Below are 20,874 nucleotides of genomic sequence, written 5' to 3' on the forward strand. Positions count from 1 at the left end.
ATGAAGAAAGAAGTCACTTTATTGTTTTTCCTTTCTAGGATATCTGTCAAAAGTCAAAAGGAATTTTTGTTGTATGCATACCTATGGATCTTGGCTGGGGATTTCTATATCATTTATAAAAATCTGTACCTAGAGAAGTGGTATCTCTTATATTTTAAGTGAACTTGCTGTTCCAGAATCATTAGTTTAGCAGACAAGATCTCAGTAATCAGAAATCAGACCGCTAATGAAAATAGCTGCAAGATCGTTGCTCTGGTTAAAAAAAAAAAATTAGTCAAAAGGAGAATAAAAATTAACTTGTAAAAGTGACAACAGACAAGTTAGCTGCAGCTAAAATGCTTATTGTTTTGCTGAATATGGAGTATTGTAACTTTTGCTGTTCTTTGAAGCCCCAGTGAATTTTTCTGTCTGCCTGATTTGGTAACCAGCATCTGCCCAAATTCTGTTTACATGCGCCATCCTTTTCAAAAGCAGGAACCCATTTGGGGCATCAAAGCTGATAATAGAAAAAGGACAGGCTCTTGCTTCCTTGCTGGAACTTCGTTACTGAAGTGAAATACTGACAAAGATGAATTGTGCTGCTCGAACATTAGGTTAGTTCATGCACAATTTGGCACCTTTCAATTATAGAATTCTTGAAGCTTCCCTTGAAAAGGACTAGTTATTAACATTATTAACATTGGCCCCACACGGAGATAAAACCACAGTTTTCATCTTAAAGTACTCAGTGGCGTAGAAAGCACTGCTGCTGTTAGAGCTTTGCTAGTTTCCTACTGCTTGCACGCACTGTGAGAAATCTAGCCTTGGTGAATGTTCAACTTACCGCATCAGGAGAATACAGAAGAAATGTTAGCTGTGGATTGAGTGGTACATATTTAATTTAGTTCCCATCATTAACATACTCATGCCTCCAAAATGCATACTTCTTTTATTAGGATAAAGCATGCCATAATTTCATGTGTGTGCAAAAAAATAAATTAATAAAGAGGGGGAAGAGGCCTTCATTTCTTCCTGGTAAAAGAGGGTAAAAAAAAAAAAGAAACTATAGATGATCATAACAGAGATTTAAGAAAGCAGTTGAAAGGAGAAGGACTGGGTTTGAACTGCTTCTCTGACTCAAAAATTGATCATCTATCAATTCAATAACAAGAATTCATTAGGGTTACTGTGAGTTAAAGTGTGATGTAGAATTACCAGTGCTCAGATGGATAATAATATCTGTTCTTTGTTTTCATCTGGTCTGAAATAAAGGGAAGTAGATAATCAGCCTGTCATGGAGAATGAAGTGCCACAAACATTAAACAAGATGAAAGGGCTCTTAGGCACTTTTTCTTTTATTTCTCTCGCTCCCTTCTTAGGCTGCTTTTTTTGTTCTAATCATAAGAAAATGTTCTGTTGAAGCTTTAGAAATGGAAGTATTTTTAAGTCTGAAGGGTATGTGAATAGTCATTACAAGCCTGGGTCTTCACAGTGAGCATAAGGTCGAACATTAGAAGGATAATAGGACCCGCTGTACTTTTTACATTTTATTAGAATGTGATTCGGAGAAAAAGTTGAAATAGGAGGGAAGGAACCCCTCAGGTAGAAATTTACATACACCCCACATGGGACTGCACTGCCAATTGAGTGAGCTTAGGCCTTTCTGTATTGAGTAAGATTAAAAACAGAAAAAGCCTTTTAGTGGCTGGAGAAATGGCTCAATTAGTAGAGCACTGAAATTGTATGTTTGATGCCTCCACCTTGACCCACAGGACCTCATGTTCTGGAGTGATGCTTGGATATCTCTCTTGTTCTCTGCCTTATGTGAAATTCTCTCTCTATATATAAATAAAAATGAATATTAAAAATTGTTTGATGCTTAAACACACTCATTATAGTGGACAAGGACCTGGGTTCAAGTCCTTCGTCCCCACCTGCAGGGGAAAACTTCATGAGTGGTGAAGCGGTGCTGCGGGTGTCTCTCTGTCTCTCTCCCTCTCTAATTCCCCCCTCTCGATTTCTCTATGTCTCTAGCTGATAAGTAAATAAATAATTGTTTGATGCAACCATCAAATGATAAAATGATTTGGATTAAAAGTAAAATATTTTTAAAAAAAAATTTATTATCTTTATTTATTGATTGGATAGAGGCAGTCAGAAATCGAGAGGGGAGGGAAGGATAGAGAGGGTGAGAGACAGAGAGACACCTGCAGCACCGCTTCACCACTCCAGGTGAAGCTTCCCCCCTCCAGGTGGGGACTGGGTGCTCGAACCCAGGTCCTTGCACATTGTAACATGTGCGCTCAACCAGGTGCACCACCACCTGGCCCCTAAAAGTAAAATAATTTTACAGAAATTAGTGAGTGTCCTTTGCAATTTAGGCGAAAAGCTTTGTAGAGGTCAAGTTCCTTTTGGCAATCAGAAATCCCTGGCCACAGTTGAAAGCAGGTGAGCAGGGGCTGGGCAGATGCCCCCTTGGGGAATCAGATGTGCTAATTCTAGACTTTGGGTTCCAGCTCCATTGTATCCAGTTTGATGGTCTGTTGAATCTCTCTCCAACGTGCAAGTTCCTTGAGAGGCCAAAGAAAGATGGGAGCCTCCAGATAACACTGACTGACTACTGTTGTCAGCTGGTTGACGCAGCCCGGGACTTTGTGCCTGCATGTTCCCACCCCTCTGCAGTGCGAGGACCTGAACCCACCACCAAAACCAAGATCCATATTGACAGGTCCAGAGTCTAGCAATCAGAGTAAGTGAATTTTATTTGATTATATCTTTTTTTCCTGGGATGAGACCCTTTTTATTTGTGACTATATATGTATTGCCTCCAGGGTTATCGCTGGGGCTCAGTGCCTGCACTACTAGGAATCCACTGCTCCTGGCAGCCATTTTCCATAGTTGTTGTTACTATTATTACTGTTGTTGCTGCTATTGTTGTTGTTGGATAGGACAGAGAAATTGAGAGAGGAGGGGAAGAACGAGAAGAAGAGAGAAAGACACCTGAAGGCCTGCTTCACTACTTGTGAAGCAACCCCCTTGCAGGTGGGGAGCCAGGGGCTCGAACCTGGATCCTTACACTTCACACCATGTGAGCTTAACTTTTCCACAAGGTTAATATGATATTTCTTGAAGTTGTTGGTTTAGGGTTCAGTAGCTTTGGCTTCCTTTCACCTTGTACATATAGCTAGGCCTTGGCCATTATATTGATGTGGGAAGCTTTCTGCAGTAATTTCTCTGCTTCTCTCTCTTTATCTTCAGGGACCCCTAAAACTTTCACATTCTTTCTTCTTTAATTTTTAAATTTTTATTTATAAAATGGAAACATTGACGAGCACATTATTCCTTCTGAAGGAGTCTCCTAACTCACAGAGGATTGCATTATTATTATTATTTTGCATACCTTTCTTCTTCAACTGCTTTGCTCTCTGAGAGTGTGGTGGTTTTGTCTTCTAGTTTTGCCATTTTATCCTCAAGCTGATTTATTCTGGATACAAGACCTCTCTGTAGGCTCTGGTGCTGTCAAGGCTATCTGTTCGCTCCTGTACTTCATCTCAAAGCTCTATTTGTAAAATTCTTAATTCTTTGGTGAATATGTCTTGAGATTCCTTAATTTGGGTTTGTATGTTATGGTTGAAATCCTGAATAGCATTCATAATTAGCTTTCTGAAATCACATTCAGACGTGTTTTCTTAACCCATATGGAGGTGACTATTTGTATTTCCCCCAGGTTTGTTGGGTGTATTTTCTGATGTTCAACAGGCAGGTGGCACTGTGGTTGTATTTTGTGGTGGTGTGGCAGGAGAGGAATATATCTGTTTACTTCGATTCAGTCGGGGAAAACCCTCAGTGGGTGCTGGGTGATTCCGTGTGGTTTCCCATGGCTTCTTTTTCCACTCCTGTCCTAAGGGGTTATCCCAGGCTCAGGATCTTGCTGTGTCTGCCTTTTTCAGTCTGCACTGTATTCTCCGACCACCCTATTGCACATTCTCCGCTGTGCTGCTAGCCTGCGCTCAGTGTCTACAGATCAACATGGCCTCCCCAGATGTGGCTGTAGCTCAAGAACGGAGCTGTCTCTGCTCCACAAAGTTCTGCCTGCCATTTTCCATGTATCTGCTGAGATCATCTGAAATCTCTCTTTCTCTCTCTCTGGCTTAGCTCACTTAGCACAGTCCCCTCCAGTTCCATCCCTGTTTATTTATTTATTTTGGATAGCTACAGAGAATAATGGAGAGGGGGATCGAAAGACACCTGCAGCACTACTTCCTCTCAGCAGGTGGAGACCTGGGGCTTGAATCCAGGCCTTTGCGCATGGTAACCTGACTAGTGAACCACCAAGCCTCCATCTGCCCGTTTCCCACCATGCTGCAGCAAAAGACAAGACCTGCTATTTTATTACAGCTGGGTAGTACTCAGTGGTGCGTGTAGACCATAGCTTCTTTATCCATCCCTCCGCCCCTGGGCACTTGAGTCGTTCCTGTATTTTGACTATTGCAGGGTGACTGAGGTGAATATAGGTGTGCATAGATCTCTTGGGAGAAATGCTCCTCTCACAGATACTTAGAGAGGACTCATTGGATTGTCCGGTAGGTCTACTTTTAATACTTTGAGGAATTCCCAACCCGTTTTCCGAAGGGGATGATCCAATCTGTATTCTCACCAGCATTGTGGAAGGGCTCTCTTCTCTCCATATCCTCACCCCACCCACGATTGTGTCTGTCTTTCTTGAAGTGAATCATTCTGTCTTGGGTGAAGTGTAATCTCATTGTTGTCTTGATATGTATTTCTCTGATAATCACTGACACTGGATGCTTTTTTTATGTCTCTGTTGGATATTTGTGTATGTTCTTTTTCTGATGTAGCATTTTTTCATTCGTTCTTCTGTAGATATGAGAAAGCTTGACTGATGGATTCTTTTCACCAGTATACCAGCACCAAAAATGGATTTCAGATATTTAATTTGATGGTGGATTTTATTTATTGTCATTTTTCATTTATGATTAATGGTAGGTTATAAGGTTGTAGATTTCAGGGCCATTTATTTATCAGAGTATTGTCTTATGATGGTGCTGGGGATTGAACCTGGGACCTTCAGTGCCTCAGGTAAGAAAGACTTTTTGCATGGCTATTATGCTGTCTCCACACCACAAGATGGCAGGTATGGTTCCACACTGTATCTGCTACCAAGGTTCTATATCCCCACCTCTCACAGATAACCACCATAGTTTTCTTGGAGTCTTAGGAACTGTGTGTTTGTTTCTCTTTTATTTATTTATTTTTTTGCAAGCTTATATGTATCAGTTCTCTAGATTGCACATATGAGTGGAACCATAGGTAGTTATCTTTCATCTATTAGTCTGCTAGATATAATCACCTGTAATCCCTTTATGGCTAATTTTAAAGATACATGTTGAAGATGGTCACCAAATAGTCATTTTGGAGCCTGGGAGATAGTTCTCCCAACTTGACGTTGCCCAAGGACCTGGGTTTAAATAGCTTCAAAAGAGGTGGTGGGGCAGTGCTATCCTTCTCTCTCTCTCTCTCTCTCTCTCTTTCTGTCTCTCTCTCGCTGAAAGGAAAAAAAAAAAAAGTCTGCCAGGAGTGGTGGAATTCTGTAGACGTAAAACCTTCATGAATCCCAAGCGGCAAAAACAACAAACAGAAAATAGATTCTTCTGACTTCCTATAACTCCTTCTTTATCACTTTCCAAAACATTTTCTTAATTTGCTCATTATTTTCGTGTATGTGAACAGACAGCCTGTGGAAGGTGGTGGGCTGGTTTCCCATTGCTAAATCTGCACGGTGCTCTGTAATTAACTCATAGGCTGGCGTTTTATAAGTATGTTTAATTGAGCCCTCTCTCCTTGAACTGTTTGTTTTGTATTCTCTTATACTTACCAGGATGTGCAGTTTTGAAAATGAGCGTCTGGGATTGATAAGGGAAAAGTTTGACATCTCGTCCCCTTTGGCGAAGGTTTCAAGAAACCAGTCCATTTTAATTTAAAGTACATAGTCATGAAACTGAAAATGTCTGTGGACACTGGGTTTTGCTCTTGTCTGTGAAAGTGTGTGGTTTATGTGGAAAGACATTCCCTGTCTCATCAGTCAACATTATTTTAGATCAAGTGCTGGCTTCTCCCTGGGTGACATATATGCCAATTATCTAGAGGAATTCAATCCTGTTCCAGCTGCTTCCTCTTCTTATTTATAGTCTTGATTATCTGACAGACCATTCCCAAACATGTAGCTAGTAGTCTAGAAATGCCATTTGCACCTCTACAAGACAAGCAATTTTGATAAACAGTGCATCTAAAGCTTCAGGAGTAATCCAAAGGAACACAAATGGCCTCTTTTTTTTTTAATAATTATATTTTGAGATCAAGATACTTTTGAAGCATACATACTCAGTGGAGGCTTGGAGCAATTGAAACTAGTTTATGGCTTTAAAATTATACATTGTGTTCCTGCCGGAAAAGGCTCACATCTCGGAGTAATAACTATTTGCACTCAGAATAAATCTTCCATCTTAGAGTGTCAGACTACAGTCCTCAGATGGAATGGCGAGGTAGCTAAGTGTTATGTTTACTTCTTAAGTGCTTATACTACAGCCTCCGCAAAATACCAAGACAAGAAATCGAAGAGATACGAGGAACCAGCAGCTCAAATGGTTGCCATTCGGTCACACAGCAAATTCGGATGAATTTATTTATTTATTTTTGCCTAGCTTCATAGATTTGACTGAACGACCTTAGATTTCATTCTGAGGCTGAACTACTTTACTTTTTAGTCTGTGACCCTATACAGGTGACATTTTCATCCGGGAAGACCATGCTGACCTTTCTTAATCCCATCTGAGGCATATAAAGGCCCACTGGAAATGGGTCTTATTCTCATCTTTCTTCCTCCGTGTTGCTGTGCCAGACTGGTAATTGGACTCAAAATATAGTATCAGAGTTTTCTTTTGATGTCCTAGTATTACCTGTATGATCACTATTTTGAAACATAAATGCCTATAGAGTGTTACAGCATATAATCTCAATAGACTACTAGTAGGGAAGCACTTTTTGTTACTTTAAAAATAGCTACATTTACTTATTCTATGATATGCACTGTTTGAAATTATTGATGTTCCTTAATTTATAATTTATACACAATGGATAGATTCTAATATATATATATATATATATATTTCATTTCATAGGTAAAGAAACTGAGGTACAGAGAGGTTAAGTAATTTACCCAAAGTTAAACCTCTACTAACTGCTGAATCCCACATTCTGTCTTAGAATGTTTGACATCAGGTTTTTGCTTAGGCTTGTTTTGAAAAAGCAACATCCATGAACAGACAGGCCGATGGAAACTGCCAAGTGAACTTAGCCAGTCACAGGAGGACAGAGGCTTCATGATTGCCCTAGAAGGGGATTTGAAGTAGGCAAATACCTAGAAGCAGCGAACAGAAGGAGGTTTCCAGAAGCTAAGGGGGGAGAGGAAGTGTTGGTTCTCTGCAGAGGGCATGAAATTCCATTTCTGATGGGAGGATCAATTCTACCGGTCAGTCAGCTTTCTGTACAATACTCTGTTAATTGACACCACAGTGTACACTTAAGACTTTAAGATCATATGTTCAGTGGGTTTGCCACAATAAAAAGGAAAAATATAAAAAAAAAACCCATAATTTTAAAAAATGCTCTTGGATTTATGTTTAAATTCTCGTTTTATATTGTGTCATTTGACAGCTACTCTCCCCACAAATTAAAAGTAATCCACTTATAACAACAAATGAAACTCAACACTTTAACAACTGGGAGAAAGTCTAACCGTGTCAGATAAAGAAAGGACTACAAAATCTGGGTGAGGACAAGAGACTGGCTTGCTTAGTGATGGTCTTTTGGGTCACCCTGTCACCTGAGACCCTATTCAAGGAATCCTTGAATCCTCCCATAGATTCAGTGAGTCTAGACCTCTAATAGAACCTTCTTTCTCCCATCACTGGTCGTGTCCATCAGGAATGTCACTGTGAGTCTTTAGCACCGTGCCCTCACTATGAGTTAGCAATGGCAAGGACTACCCCATTGCTGCTCTGCCACCCAAGGAAAACTAGTCCTGAAATGAGTGCAGCCTGGAATGCTCCTAGCTGTGACCACGGTCTGTCAACACAGACTGACAGGGACTCGGAGGTTGTACAGGCTCCTGTGCTGAAGATGGATATATATATCATGGGCTCTGGGTCAGATCGACATGGTAAACAGTTAATTGTATTTATATATGTTTCCTTCAAGTTTGGGTGCTACTCTCTCCCCTGTCCAGCTTTCTAGTCTAGTTTTCAACTCTGACTGTATCTTCTCAGACTTTATTTATTTATTTTAAGGATTTAACTTATTTATGAGAAAATAGGAGAAGAGAAAGAAAGAACCAGACATCACTCTGGTACATGTGCTGCCGGTAATTGAACTCAAGACCTCATGCTTTGAGAGTCTAATGCTGTATCCACTGCAACACCTCCTGGACCAACTAAACAATACTTATAGACTGTCTCCATGTTAGCTATCAAACTTAAGCAAAAAACACAGTAGTCTCAGACTGGGAGTATGGATCGACCAGTCAACGCCCATGTTCAGCGGGGAAGCAATTACAGAAGCCAGACCTTCCACCTTCTGCAACCCACAACGACCCTGGATCCATACTCCCAGAGAGATAGAGAATGGGAAGGCTATCAGGGGAGGGGGTGGGATGTGGAGATCGGGTTATGGGAATTGTGCGGAATTGTACCTCTCTTATTCTATGGTTTTGTTAATGTTTCCTTCCTTAAAAAAAAAATCACCAAAAAACAAAACAAAACAAAACACAGTAGTCTCCAGGAACATACCTAAAATAGACTTCCTAGTTTCTTTCAGCCCTATTGATATTTATTCTTCTTTGCTCTATTTGTATTTTTTGGTCCCTGTTTATTAAACATTTTGTCCTGTTGTATATATTTTTTAAAAATTTATTTGTTTATTCCCTTTTTGTTGCCCTTGTTGTTTTATTGTAGTAGTTATTATTGATGTTGTCGTTGTTGGATAGGACAGAGAGAAATGGAGAGAGAAGGGAAGACAGAGAGGGAGAGAAAGATAGACACCTGCAGACCTGCTTCACCACTTGTGAGGTGGGGAGCCTGGGGCTCTAACAGAGATCCTTACACAGGTCCTTGTGCTTTGTGCCACCTGTACTTAACCTGCTGTGCTACTGCCTGTCTCCTTCCTGTTGTATATCTTACTGCCTTTCAGCCACCAAGTTGCAGATGTTACTAGGATTCCATTCTGACTGCCCTGGGCAGATGACCTCAACAATGTGTCCCAGAACTTCCCCACCTGCCCTACTAGGGAAAGCTAGAAACAGGCTGGAGGTATGGATGGACCTGTTCAGCAAAGAAGGAATTACAGAAGCCAGAACTCCCATCTTCTATGCACCATAAAGAATTTTGGTCCTGGGGCCAAGTGGTGGCACACCTGGTTAAGTGCACAATGCATTACCGTGTACAAGGACCGAGGTTCAAGCCCCTAGTCCCCACCTGCAGGGGGAAAGCTTTATGAGCAGTGAAGCAGTGCTGCAGGTGTCTCTGTCTTTCTCTTCTTATCTCCCCCCTCAATTTTTCTCTATTCTATCAAATAAAATAAAGTCTTAAGATAATTATAATAGTGGTCCAGGAGGTGGTGCAGTGGGTAAAGCACTGGACTCTCAAGTGTGAGGTCCCGAGTTCAATCCCCGGCAGCACATGTACCAGAGTGATGTCTGGCGCTTTCTCTCTCCTCCTAGTTTTCTCATTAATAAATAAATAAATAAAATCTTTAAACAATTAAAAAAGATAATTATAATAAAAATAAGTTTTGTCTGTACTACTAGAGGGGTAAATGTTAGGGGAAGGTGACCAGAGGGGGTTCTGAACCATCAGATCCCAGAGAGAGAAAAGAAAAGAAAAGAAAATAAAAGACACTCAGAAGTAGTAGGTGTGACTTAGAAAGGAAAAGAAGGCAGGGCCATAGGAAAAAATGAGCACAGATATATAAAATTAGCTGTAGAAATAAAAGTCAACCCACACCTGTGATCTTGGGGGAACTAGTGCAATTTCCAGTGGAGGGAAGGTCGGCACAGATCTCTGGTGGTGTGAACAAAGTGAAATTATATTCATGTTATCTTATGATTTTATAAATCACTAATAAAAATTTAAAACAACGGTGGGCACAAAAATACATGCTCTCATGTTGACCACATAAAGGAAACTAGGTCTCAAGGCTGTATGCTGATCACACACAAAAAAGTAACCCATTTGACTAAGATGCATATTTGAATTCAGCTATTTGGAAAGTATTCTACTTCTGTTTCTGAAAGTTAGACACCCTCCCCCATGAGACATGAAAAAAATTGACATAGGTGGTCGGGTGGTAGCATAGCGGGTAAAGCTCACATGGCACCAAGCACAAGGACCAGCGTAAGGATGTGGGTTCGAGCCTTCGGCTCCCCACCTACAGGAGGGTGGCTTCACAAGTAGTGAAGCAGGTCTGCAGGTGTCTATCTTTCTCTCCCCCTCTGTCTCCCTTCCTCTCTTGATTTCTCTCTGTCCTATCCAACAACAACATCAATAACAATAACGGCAACAACAAGGGCAACAAAATGGGAAAAAAAAAAAAAGAAAGACTTCCAGGAGCGGTGGATTCACACCAAGCCCCTAGAGGCAAAATAAATAAATAAATAAATAAAATAAATTGACATAATAATGTTTAGTAGATACTATAAATGACCTAAAAGAGAAATACTTTGTAGCTAAGAACTGAACATTATATAGAGAGAACAAACAAGAGACGAATTAGAAGGTCAAGGGCAAAGGTAGCATTTTACAATAGTACCTTGAATCTCCAGATTAGGTGTATATTCTTCTGTTATTTTTTCTTTCTTTTTCTTTTTTTTATATTTTTAGTCTCCAGGGTTATCACTAGGGCTCGGTGCCTGCACTACGAATCCACTGCTCCTGGAGGCCATTTCCCCCATTTTGTTACCCTTGTTGTTTCACTTGTAGTTGTTATTGTTGTCGTTGGATAGGACAGAGAGAAATAGAGAGAGGAGGGGAAGACAGGGGGGAGAGAAAGACCGACACCTGCAGACCTGCTTCACTGCCTGCCTGTGAAGTGACCCCTGCAGGTGGGGAGCCGGGGGCTTGAACTGGGATCCTTACTCCAGCCCTTGCACTTTGTGCCATGTGTACTTAACCCGCTGCACTACCACCCAGCTCCCTAGGTGTATATTGTAAACCACAGGGCTAGAGAATGACAAATCCAGAATTTGAATCTGCTTGATGAATAGCATCCTTTTCTCCACCCTGCGCCACTTCCACCGGAGAGACTGTAGACTTGTCACTTTATTGCCAAAGCGAGTCTTGGGGAACTGAATCACCACGGAGTCTCCCTCATGGATCTTCTTAAGTGTGATGGATGTAAAAGCAGATAATGCTTTGGGCTAATGTTCTGTAGAAATTATTCTGTGGCAATTGAAATGGATGATCCTTCTATCTAATCCTTATAGAAGGAGTTACAGAAATTATGCACCACCAACCCCTCCACAATATCTTCTAAAAATAAATAAATAAAATAAATAAGTCTGTGGAGGGGTTGGTGGTGGGGCACCTGGTTGAGCACACATGTTATGAGGCTCCAGGACTCAGGTTTGAGTTCCTGGTCCTCACCTGCAGGGGTTAAGCTATACGAATAGGGAAGCACTGCTGCAGGTGTCTCTCTGTCTCTGTTCCTCACTGTCTCCCCATCCCTCTCGATTTCTGACTGTCTCTATCCAATAAATAAATGAAGATTAAAAAAGACATTGTGGTATACTCTGTCTGTCTGAAAAAAGAAGTAATCTAGCATGCAGAGGAAGGGCTAAGTCCATTGAGCTCTACAAGTTTGTTACTTGAATAGGCTGGTCAATTGGCAGAAATGTCAGTGAACTAAAAACAAACTGAGAGAGAGGTGTTCAGGTGTTCTGAAGCATGGAACTCACTGAGGACCGTGTAGAACTCTAAGCCCCAAATGACTCAGCCAAAATCCCTGTAGAAGTGTGAACCAGCTCTGGTCAGAAATGCAAAGCTGGGTGGTGTGCTGCTTTGCCGATGTGCGACCCAGGTTTGAGCCAGACCTCCACAGCACTGAAGGAAGCTTTGGTGCTGTGGCCTCTTTCAATCTTTTGGCTTTCTCTGTCTCTGTCTTAAAGAAAGAAAGAAATACAGAGTGCAACTGGTGGACAACCGCACAGGTGAAATGCAAATGGTAACATAAAGCAAACAGAATCCAAATTGAGATAAAAACTGGATTTGCCAGTGATGGGGAAATAGAGTGACTAAAGTGTTGTCAAATTGGGCACTTAATAGGACATATTCCTGAATCAATACTATATGGAACAAATAGGAGAAACTGTAGGTTTTTTTTTTTTGGTAGCATGCTTACCTTATTTAAATGACTGTGACTCATTTTCATTGCATTGGGTAGGGTTTTGATGAGGAGGAGAGGACGGAGCCATTGAAAGCCCCTCTCTGGGTACAAAATGAGAGAAGTTGTGGGAACTACGTGACCAGCACAGCGCTAAGTCAGGGAGATGGTGTGGTAGAAAGAGTGACAGTTCAGAATGAACCAGGCAGTGGAAAATGTCACTGAATCACCTTGCAGTTTTCAGAGCTGGGCTTGACAGTGACCAAAGCTGTAGAATTTTTAGAATTGCTTTTCTCCCTTCTCTGTTCCTCAAATCTTTTTCCCTGCCTCAATTCTCCCAGGCATCGGACTTGGATGCTGTCTGATCTCTTTATTACAGCTCCCGTCCTGTCCCATATCATGCTGAAATATCTAATAAATTTAAAATATAGATAGAAAGTTTGCTAGTTTGCTCACATTCAGCTGCTTCCTGTTAGAAGGAACATAGTTCAGTGTACAAATTTATTTCACAGTCCTAATGATTTATTTCCATGCATTATGCTCTTAAAATGAAAATATTTTTAAATTTTTTTATTATCTTTACTTATTGGATAGACTGTCAGAAATCAGAAGGAAAGGGGGAGATGGAGAGGGAAAGAGAAAGACACCTGCAGCCCTGCTTCACCACTTGTAAAAGCTCTCCCCCTGCAGCTAGGGACCAGGAGATTGAACCCAGGTCCTTGAGCACTGTAACATGTGTGCTCAATCAGGTACGTCACCACCCCGACCCCAAAAAGAAAATATTAAATGCAATGGTGTCACTGGTAAATCAACTTTTATTATTTTGTTTTTGTTATATTATATTGTATTGTATTGTATTTTACTGTACTATACTACACTATACTACACTACACTATACTATACTACACTACACTATACTATACTACACTATACTACACTACAATATACTATACTACACTATACTACACTACACTATACTATACTATACTACACTGTACTATACTACACTATTCTATACTACTCTACAGTATACTACACTATACTATATTATACTACACTATACTAAACTACACTATACTATACTATACTACACTGTACTATACTACACTATTCTATACTACACTACACTATACTACACTATACTATACTACACTATACTATACTAAACTCCATTATACTATACTACACTATACTATACTACACTACACTATACTACACTACACTATACTACACTATACAACACTATACTACACTACACTCTACTACACTACACTATACTACACTACACTATACTATACTACACTACACTATACTACACTACACTATACTATACTACACTATACTATACTACACTATACTATACTATACTACACTACACTACACTACACTATACTATACTACACTACACTATACTATACTACACTACACTATACTACACTACACTACACTATACTACACTACACTACACTACACTATACTACACTACACTATACTATACTATACTACACTATACTACACTACACTATACTATACTATACTACACTATACTATACTATACTACACTATACTACACTATACTATACTACACTACACTATACTATACAATACTATACTATACTACACTACACTATACTACACTACACTACACTACACTATAGTTTATACTATACTATACTATACTACACTATACTATACTACACTACACTACATTACACTATACTATACTACACTACACTATACTAGTGCCTCTAGGATTATCACTGGGGCTCATGCTCGCACTATGAATCCACCGCTCCTGGCAGCCATTTTTTCCATTTTATTCGCTGGGACAGAGAGAAATTGAAAGAGGGAGGGAGGTATAGGGAGAGATAAAGACAGACAGCTGCAGACCTGCTTCACCACCCATGAAGCATACCTCCTTCAGGTGGGGAGCCAGGGGCTCAAACCTTGCCCTTTATAGGCCCTTGAGCTTAGTACTATGTGTGCGTGACAGCCGGGTCTCCGCAACTTGTATCCAAGTTGTTTTGTTCAGGAGATAATGATTTGTAGGACAGTTGTCACAGTGGCACAGTCTCTCACCAAGTGCATGCTAGGTGTTTGTACATTTATCCTACCACCAACTTCGGCCCTTGTGCGCCAATCTGATTTGGATCTCTGGTGCCCACTCCCTCCCTTTCCTCCCCCATCCTCACATCACTGGTCTTATCCCCAAATGTCCAAGGACAGAGGACTCGTTGAGAAAGTTGTACTGTAAATACACAATGGGATACTACTGAGCTGTTTAAGATGATGAGATCATTTCCTTTGAAATCATCTTGGATGGGGCTTAAAAAAATCATGTTAAAGAGGGAAAGACATTTTATTTAATGTTACAGGTCTTCACCATCCCAAGCCATCTTTCTGAAGGAAAGAGGGTAAGATACCACAGTACATAGTGGTGCACACAATTCCCACCACCAGAACTCCATATCCCATCCCCTCTCCTGATAGCTTTCCTATTCTTTATCCCTCTGGGAGTATGGACCCAGGGTCATTATGGGGTGCAGAAGGTGGAAGGTCTGGCTTCTGTAATTGCTTCCCCACTGAACATGGGTATTGGCAGGTCGATCTATACCCCCAGCCTGTTTCTCTCTTTCTCTAGTGAGGCGGGACTCTGGGGAGGTGGGGCTCCAGGACACATTGGTGGGGTTGTCTGCCTAGGGAAGTCTGGTTGGCATCATGCTAGCATCTGGAACCTGGTGGCTGAAAAAAGAGTTAACATACAAAGCCAAACAAATTGTTGACTAAACACGAACCTAAAGGCTGGAATATTACAGATGAAGATTTGGGATCACCATTTTGGAAATAGCTAGTAGGTTTATTTTAGTTATATATATATATATTTTGTTTTGTTTTGTTTTTACACCTCCAGGGTTATTGCTGGGGCTTGGTGCCTGCACTACGAATCCACTGTTCCTGGAGGCCATTTTTCTCCTTTTGTTGCCCTTGTTGTCTATCCTTGTTGTGATTATTATTGTTGTTGTTGGATAGGACAGAGAGAAATGGAGAGAGGAGGGGAAGACAGAGAGGGGGAGAGAAAGACAGATACCTGCAGACCTGCTTCACTGCTTGTGAAGCGACACCCCTGCAGGTGTGGAACCAGGCGCTCGAACTGGGATCCCTACGCTGGTCCTTGCGCTTTGTGCCATGTGTGCTTAACCTGCTGCACTACCACCCGGCCCCTATTTTAGGTACATTCTAAAGGGCCCATGACTTCACTAGTTTTTTTTCTGAGCCTGACATCTGATATGCAGATGGACCCAAGTTATTGTCTGGGGACATGATGTTATGGCTGGAAAAAGGGCTGGAAAATTGGATTATGGAAGAGAGTAGCTCCCAAATATGGGGAAAGTGTATAAATATAGCTTTCCTATTCTTTATCCCTCTGGGAGTATGGGCCCAGGGTCATTTTGGGGTGTAGAAGGTGGAAGGTCTGTTTTCTGTAATTGCTTCCCCAATGAACATGGGTGTTGACAGGTCGATACATACTCCCAGCCTGTTTCTTTCTTTCCCTAGTGGGGCAGGGTTCTGGGGAAGCGGGGTTCCAGGACATATTGGTGGGGTCATCTGCCCAGGGAAGTCAGGTTGGCATCATGGTAGCATCTGGAATCTAGTACCTGAAAAAGAGTTAAGATATAAACCTGAACAAATTGTTGATTAGTCAGGAATCTAAAGGCAAGAATATTACAGATGAAGATTTGGGATCTCCGTTTTGGAAAAAGCTAGTAGGCCTATTTTAGGTATATTCCAAAGAGCCCATGACTTTACTAGTGTTTGCCTGAGCCTGACATCTAGTATGTAGGTGGATCCAAGTTATTATCTGGGGAGATGGTGTCATAGTTGGAAAAAGGGCTAGAAAGCTGGATCCGGGAAAAGAATAGCTCTCAAATATGGGAAGAATATATAAATATTGTTGACTGTAGACCCCATCAATTTGATCTGGGGCCCATATTCAGCACAGGAGCCTATGTGACCTCTGCATCCCTGCAGGTCTGAGCTCGCGTTCTATGGTCATGTCTGGGAACATTCCAGGCTGCACTAATCTCAGGACCCATCTTCCTTGGGTGGTAGGTAGAATGTGTTATCCAACTTCCCTTCAGAGAGTGGAACATAATGTCTGTGCCAAAACTGAAGGACTCTGATATAGGTGACAACTTTTAATTTTTTTGTCATTGGGGTTATTTCTGGGGCTTAGTACTTCCACAATATTGCCTTCATTCCCAGCTGTCAACCCCTTTTCTTCTTTCTAATAGAGACAGAGAGGGAGAGAAAGAGAGACACCTGTAGCACTATTTCATTGCTTGTGAAACTTTTCCCCTGGAGGTGGGGACTGGTAGTTTGAAACTGTGTCCTCACACACGGTTACATGTGTGGTCTATCCAATACACTGCCACCTGGCCCTGGTGCTGATAACTTTTAGTGTAGATAAATACACACACACACACACACACATACACACACACCACACAACATACATGTAGTTCGACTGAATTCTCACTCTTCCTCTCTGAAATAAAGTTTAAAAAATCTCCATTGAAAACAATTTTTTAAAAAATTGCTTGTGTAGGGACTTTGAATCATGTTTATGGACACTCCACTTAATAAGCCTTGTCTGTATCATCCCGTCTTAGAAGACATAAAAGCATAAGGCAAAACTGTGGTAGCATATCTCCATCGTAACACTGAAAGATATCTTTATTCTGCATCCAGGCAGGTGGAAGCAACACATCTCAGTAGCGGGATAAAAATATAACAGGCTGCATTTTCCAAGAGGCTGGAAAGATGCTAGGCCAAGGGAAAAAAGGACTTAGAATAAAAAATAAATAAATAAAAGAAGAAAGTATGGAGAGGGATCAACACCTTCTAGGTGGATCTGCTGTAGCTATGTTAGAATGCATTTCCTATTGATACTATTCTTTCTTGCTGTTTATTTTCATATGCATCCCACAGTATATACCTGCAGCTTATGAATTCTTCTTAGGAGTAAGGCAGTGTTGAGTAATATGAGGAAACATCTTTGTAAAATAATTTTATTGGGGGTGGTGGTAACGGTTTCTAGTGCAGAGTTGACACGTGGATACATTCTCTCATCTCACCAAGATAGGGGTCTCCAAAATACACTCACCCCCCAACTTGGGTCCTTTTCTACCACTGTGCACCAGGACTCTTAATGCCTCCCTTCCCTACAGTCCTTACCCAGAGTCCTTTGCTTTGGTGCAATACACAAAACCCAGACCAACATTTAGCTTTTTTTTTTTTTTTTTTGCTTTCACCTTCTGTTCTTAAGTTCCACCTATGAGTGAGATCATGTAGTATTCATCCTTCTCTCTTTCTGGCTTATCTCACTTCATAAAATTCCTTCAAGCTCCATCCCAGAGGAAGGAGGCAAAGGAGATGACTTCATCATTCTTAACAGCTGAGTAGTATCCCATTGTGTATCTAGACCACAACTTTATTTTCTCTCTGGTATGAGATCACCATGCTAGCTACAGAGCTTCTATATGCCTTTCCCAGTCATTCTCATGGCTTTCCTCCTTTTTCTTGGTGGTATTTCTAGCTAGGTATTGGGTTGATGGAAAAGTCACGATACATTTTGCATTGAAAAAAGGGGTCACACTGGATTAAACACAAAGTACTATATGCAAGGACTTGAGCAATGACCCCAGTTTGAGCCCCTGGCTCCACACCTGCGGGAGGGGGGTGGCTTCACAAGTGGTGAGGCAGGTCTATAGGTGTCTATCTATATCTTCCCCTTTCTGCCTCCCCCCCTCAATTTCTCTCTTTCCTACCCAATAAAATTGAAAAAAATGGACTCCACAAGCAGAGGATTCATGATGCAGGCACTGAGCCCTGGTGATAAACCTGGAGGCAAAAAAGAAAAAAAGAAAAAAAAATACGCCATTACTTTTTCGACAACCCAATACCTAATGTACTCATACACTTCTTAAATAGAAGTGTTAATATGTTTCCTTTGGAATAATACGTTTCCTTTGGAATAAAATATAGCAAAGGCAAACCTAGTTGGCAAGGGGACCAGCACTGTTTGGAAAGTGTTCGGGAGAGGCTAAGCTGAACACTACAGTCCCTGGGCCACAGACTGACTTCAGCTTCCTTGAGAGTTTTAGAACTCTGGATACCAGGGTCAGTATTCTTGTTCTGTTCTCTCTGGGAAGTCAGGCCCAGGCTGACCATCTTCTCTGCTGCCCTTCCTTGTCTCCTGCTTCTCCGTGGACTCCCTGAGGTTGGTTGGGTCGTGACCCTGCATGAGACCCACTTTATCCTCCTAGCAGTGATGCCACCGGAGCAAGTGGCCCAGGAGCATCTGTGGAAGCAGCCTGCACTGCTTGGTGTGGGAGCCCCTCAAGGCGGCCTCCCGGTCTTCAGGGTAAGCAGATAATGTCCCTTCATACTCCTTTTTATTTATTTCCTTCTTTTAAAAATTTTGTTAGTGACTTAGTGTTGATTTACACAATTATAAGATAACAGGGGTACCCCTCTGCGCCATTCCCACCACTAGCGTTCTGGATCCCCAGTCCCTCCAATGGAAACTACAGCAGTTCTAAGGCTGCCGATCTGGGTTAGCGCTTATTTCTATAACTGTCTGCCTATATCCATGTGTATTTGCTCTTTTTTCCCTATGGTCCTATCTTCTCTTCCTTTCTAAGTCACACCTACATCTGTTACTACTTTTCAGTGCCCCTCCCTTTTCCCTTCTCTTTCTAGGTCCTGATGGAGCTGGAGTTCAGAGCCCTCTGGTCATCTTCCCTTATCATTTCTCCTTCACTGGGAGTATGGATCAAAACTCTTTGGGGTGCAGAAGGTGAGAGTTTTGGCTTCTGTAATTGCTTCTATGCTGGACATGGACATTGGCAGGTCAATCCATACCCCCAGTCTGTTTTTATCTTTCCCTAGTGGGGTTGGGCCCCTCCATTCTATAGGCATCAGTCCCAGTGAAGGAAGGGATGTAGGCATAATTATTCTTGTCTGTCAAACACAGGCAACTGGTAGAGACATGTTTTCTTTTTTCTTTTCTTTTTAAATATTTATTTTCATCTTATTTATTTTACCAGAGCACTGTTCAGCTCTGGTTTATAGGGCCGCTAGGGATTGAACCTGGGACTTTTGGTGCCTGAGGTATGAAAGTCTCTTTGCATAACCATTATGCTGTTTCCTCAGCCTATACATATTCTTGACAAACACACAGTAGTGAGTAAGTACAAGGCTTGGTTTTTAAGTAATTTGTTTCTCATTGCTTTAACATTTAATCATGACAACCATCTTGCGAGAAAACAACTGTAAAAGGTCATTATTATTGCTGTTATTGTTTTATTGGAAAATAATAGGGTTGGTAATGAAGAAATAAGTCTTGAAGAATTTGTCTGAAGTCATCAAGAATGAGGCTTAGATTAGGTTAGTATTCATACCATGATGCCTAATTCCCCTTTGTCTCAATTCCTCTCACAAGATCGCCTCCCTCGTTTTTGCTAAGACTCACCTACTTACCTTCTGCCAGTGGTGCACTCACCTAGGCTGAGTGCTTGTTATTGTAAACAGAAACCCAGAGCACTGAGAGACTGAGTTTTCCCTCCAGACAAAGCCAGGTTCCTACGGCTGCCCTTATGCTAAAGGGATCTTGAGAAGTGCTTTCTTATTACCCTACCCCCCAAGGCTTCTCTAATCTTGCTATTTAAAACATCTGCCCTTCTCTTCCCTTCAAGAAAACCTTGGAAAAGGAGGACTTTAAAAGTGTAATATTTGGGGGACAGGCGATAGCACACTGGGCTAAGTGCACATAATACAAAGCATAAGAACCCACGCCAGGATCCTGGTTTGAGGCTCCTGGGCTCCCCATCTGCAAGGGGGGAGTTGCTTCAAAAGGGGGGGAACAGGTATGTGGGTGTCTGTCTTTCTCCTTCTATACCTGCCCCTCCTCTCTCAGTTTCTCTCTGTCCTATTCAATAAAAAAGAAAAAAGGGAAAAAATGGCTGCCAGGAGCAGTGAATTTGTAGTGCAGGCACCAAGCTCCAGGGATAACCCCCTGGAGGCAAAAAAAAGGTGTAATATATTTATATACCTGCAAATTATGGTTCTTGCTGTATAAAATTGGGAGATTGTATCATCTGTGCAATGTAAGAGGGTGTCAGAGGTGATGAGAGTGATTAAATCTTAAATAGCAGTTAGGGAGAAAGCAGGTTGATGTAGCTGTCTTAGAAGAGTAGAACACAGCTGAATAAGGACACCAGGAACCCCGGAAGGTAGGAAGGAATGGGGTAGAACACCCAATTAAGCATGTATAGTACTAAGAGCAATGACCTGAGCAAAAGATTCAGGTTCAAGCCCCTGGCTCCCCACCTGCAGTGGGGATGCTTCACAAGTCGTGAAGCAGGTCTGCAGGTGTCTCTCTTT

The 20,874-nt window shown here is 41.4% G+C and overlaps 1 long non-coding RNA gene across 1 annotated transcript in view; it reads left to right on the forward strand.

Annotated features, from left to right (window-relative positions):
• The first annotated feature begins 2,549 nt into the window (after window positions 1–2,549).
• Window positions 2,550–20,874, forward strand: part of LOC132534712 (uncharacterized) — a 390,836-nt gene continuing 372,511 nt past the window's right edge. Inside the window, exon 1 of the long non-coding RNA XR_009546424.1 lies at window positions 2,550–2,728. This is a non-coding gene — a long non-coding RNA (uncharacterized LOC132534712). The remainder of the gene's footprint in view (window positions 2,729–20,874) is intronic.

Source organism: Erinaceus europaeus, chromosome 19, assembly GCF_950295315.1.
Source record: "Erinaceus europaeus chromosome 19, mEriEur2.1, whole genome shotgun sequence".
NCBI lineage: Eukaryota > Metazoa > Chordata > Mammalia > Eulipotyphla > Erinaceidae > Erinaceus > Erinaceus europaeus.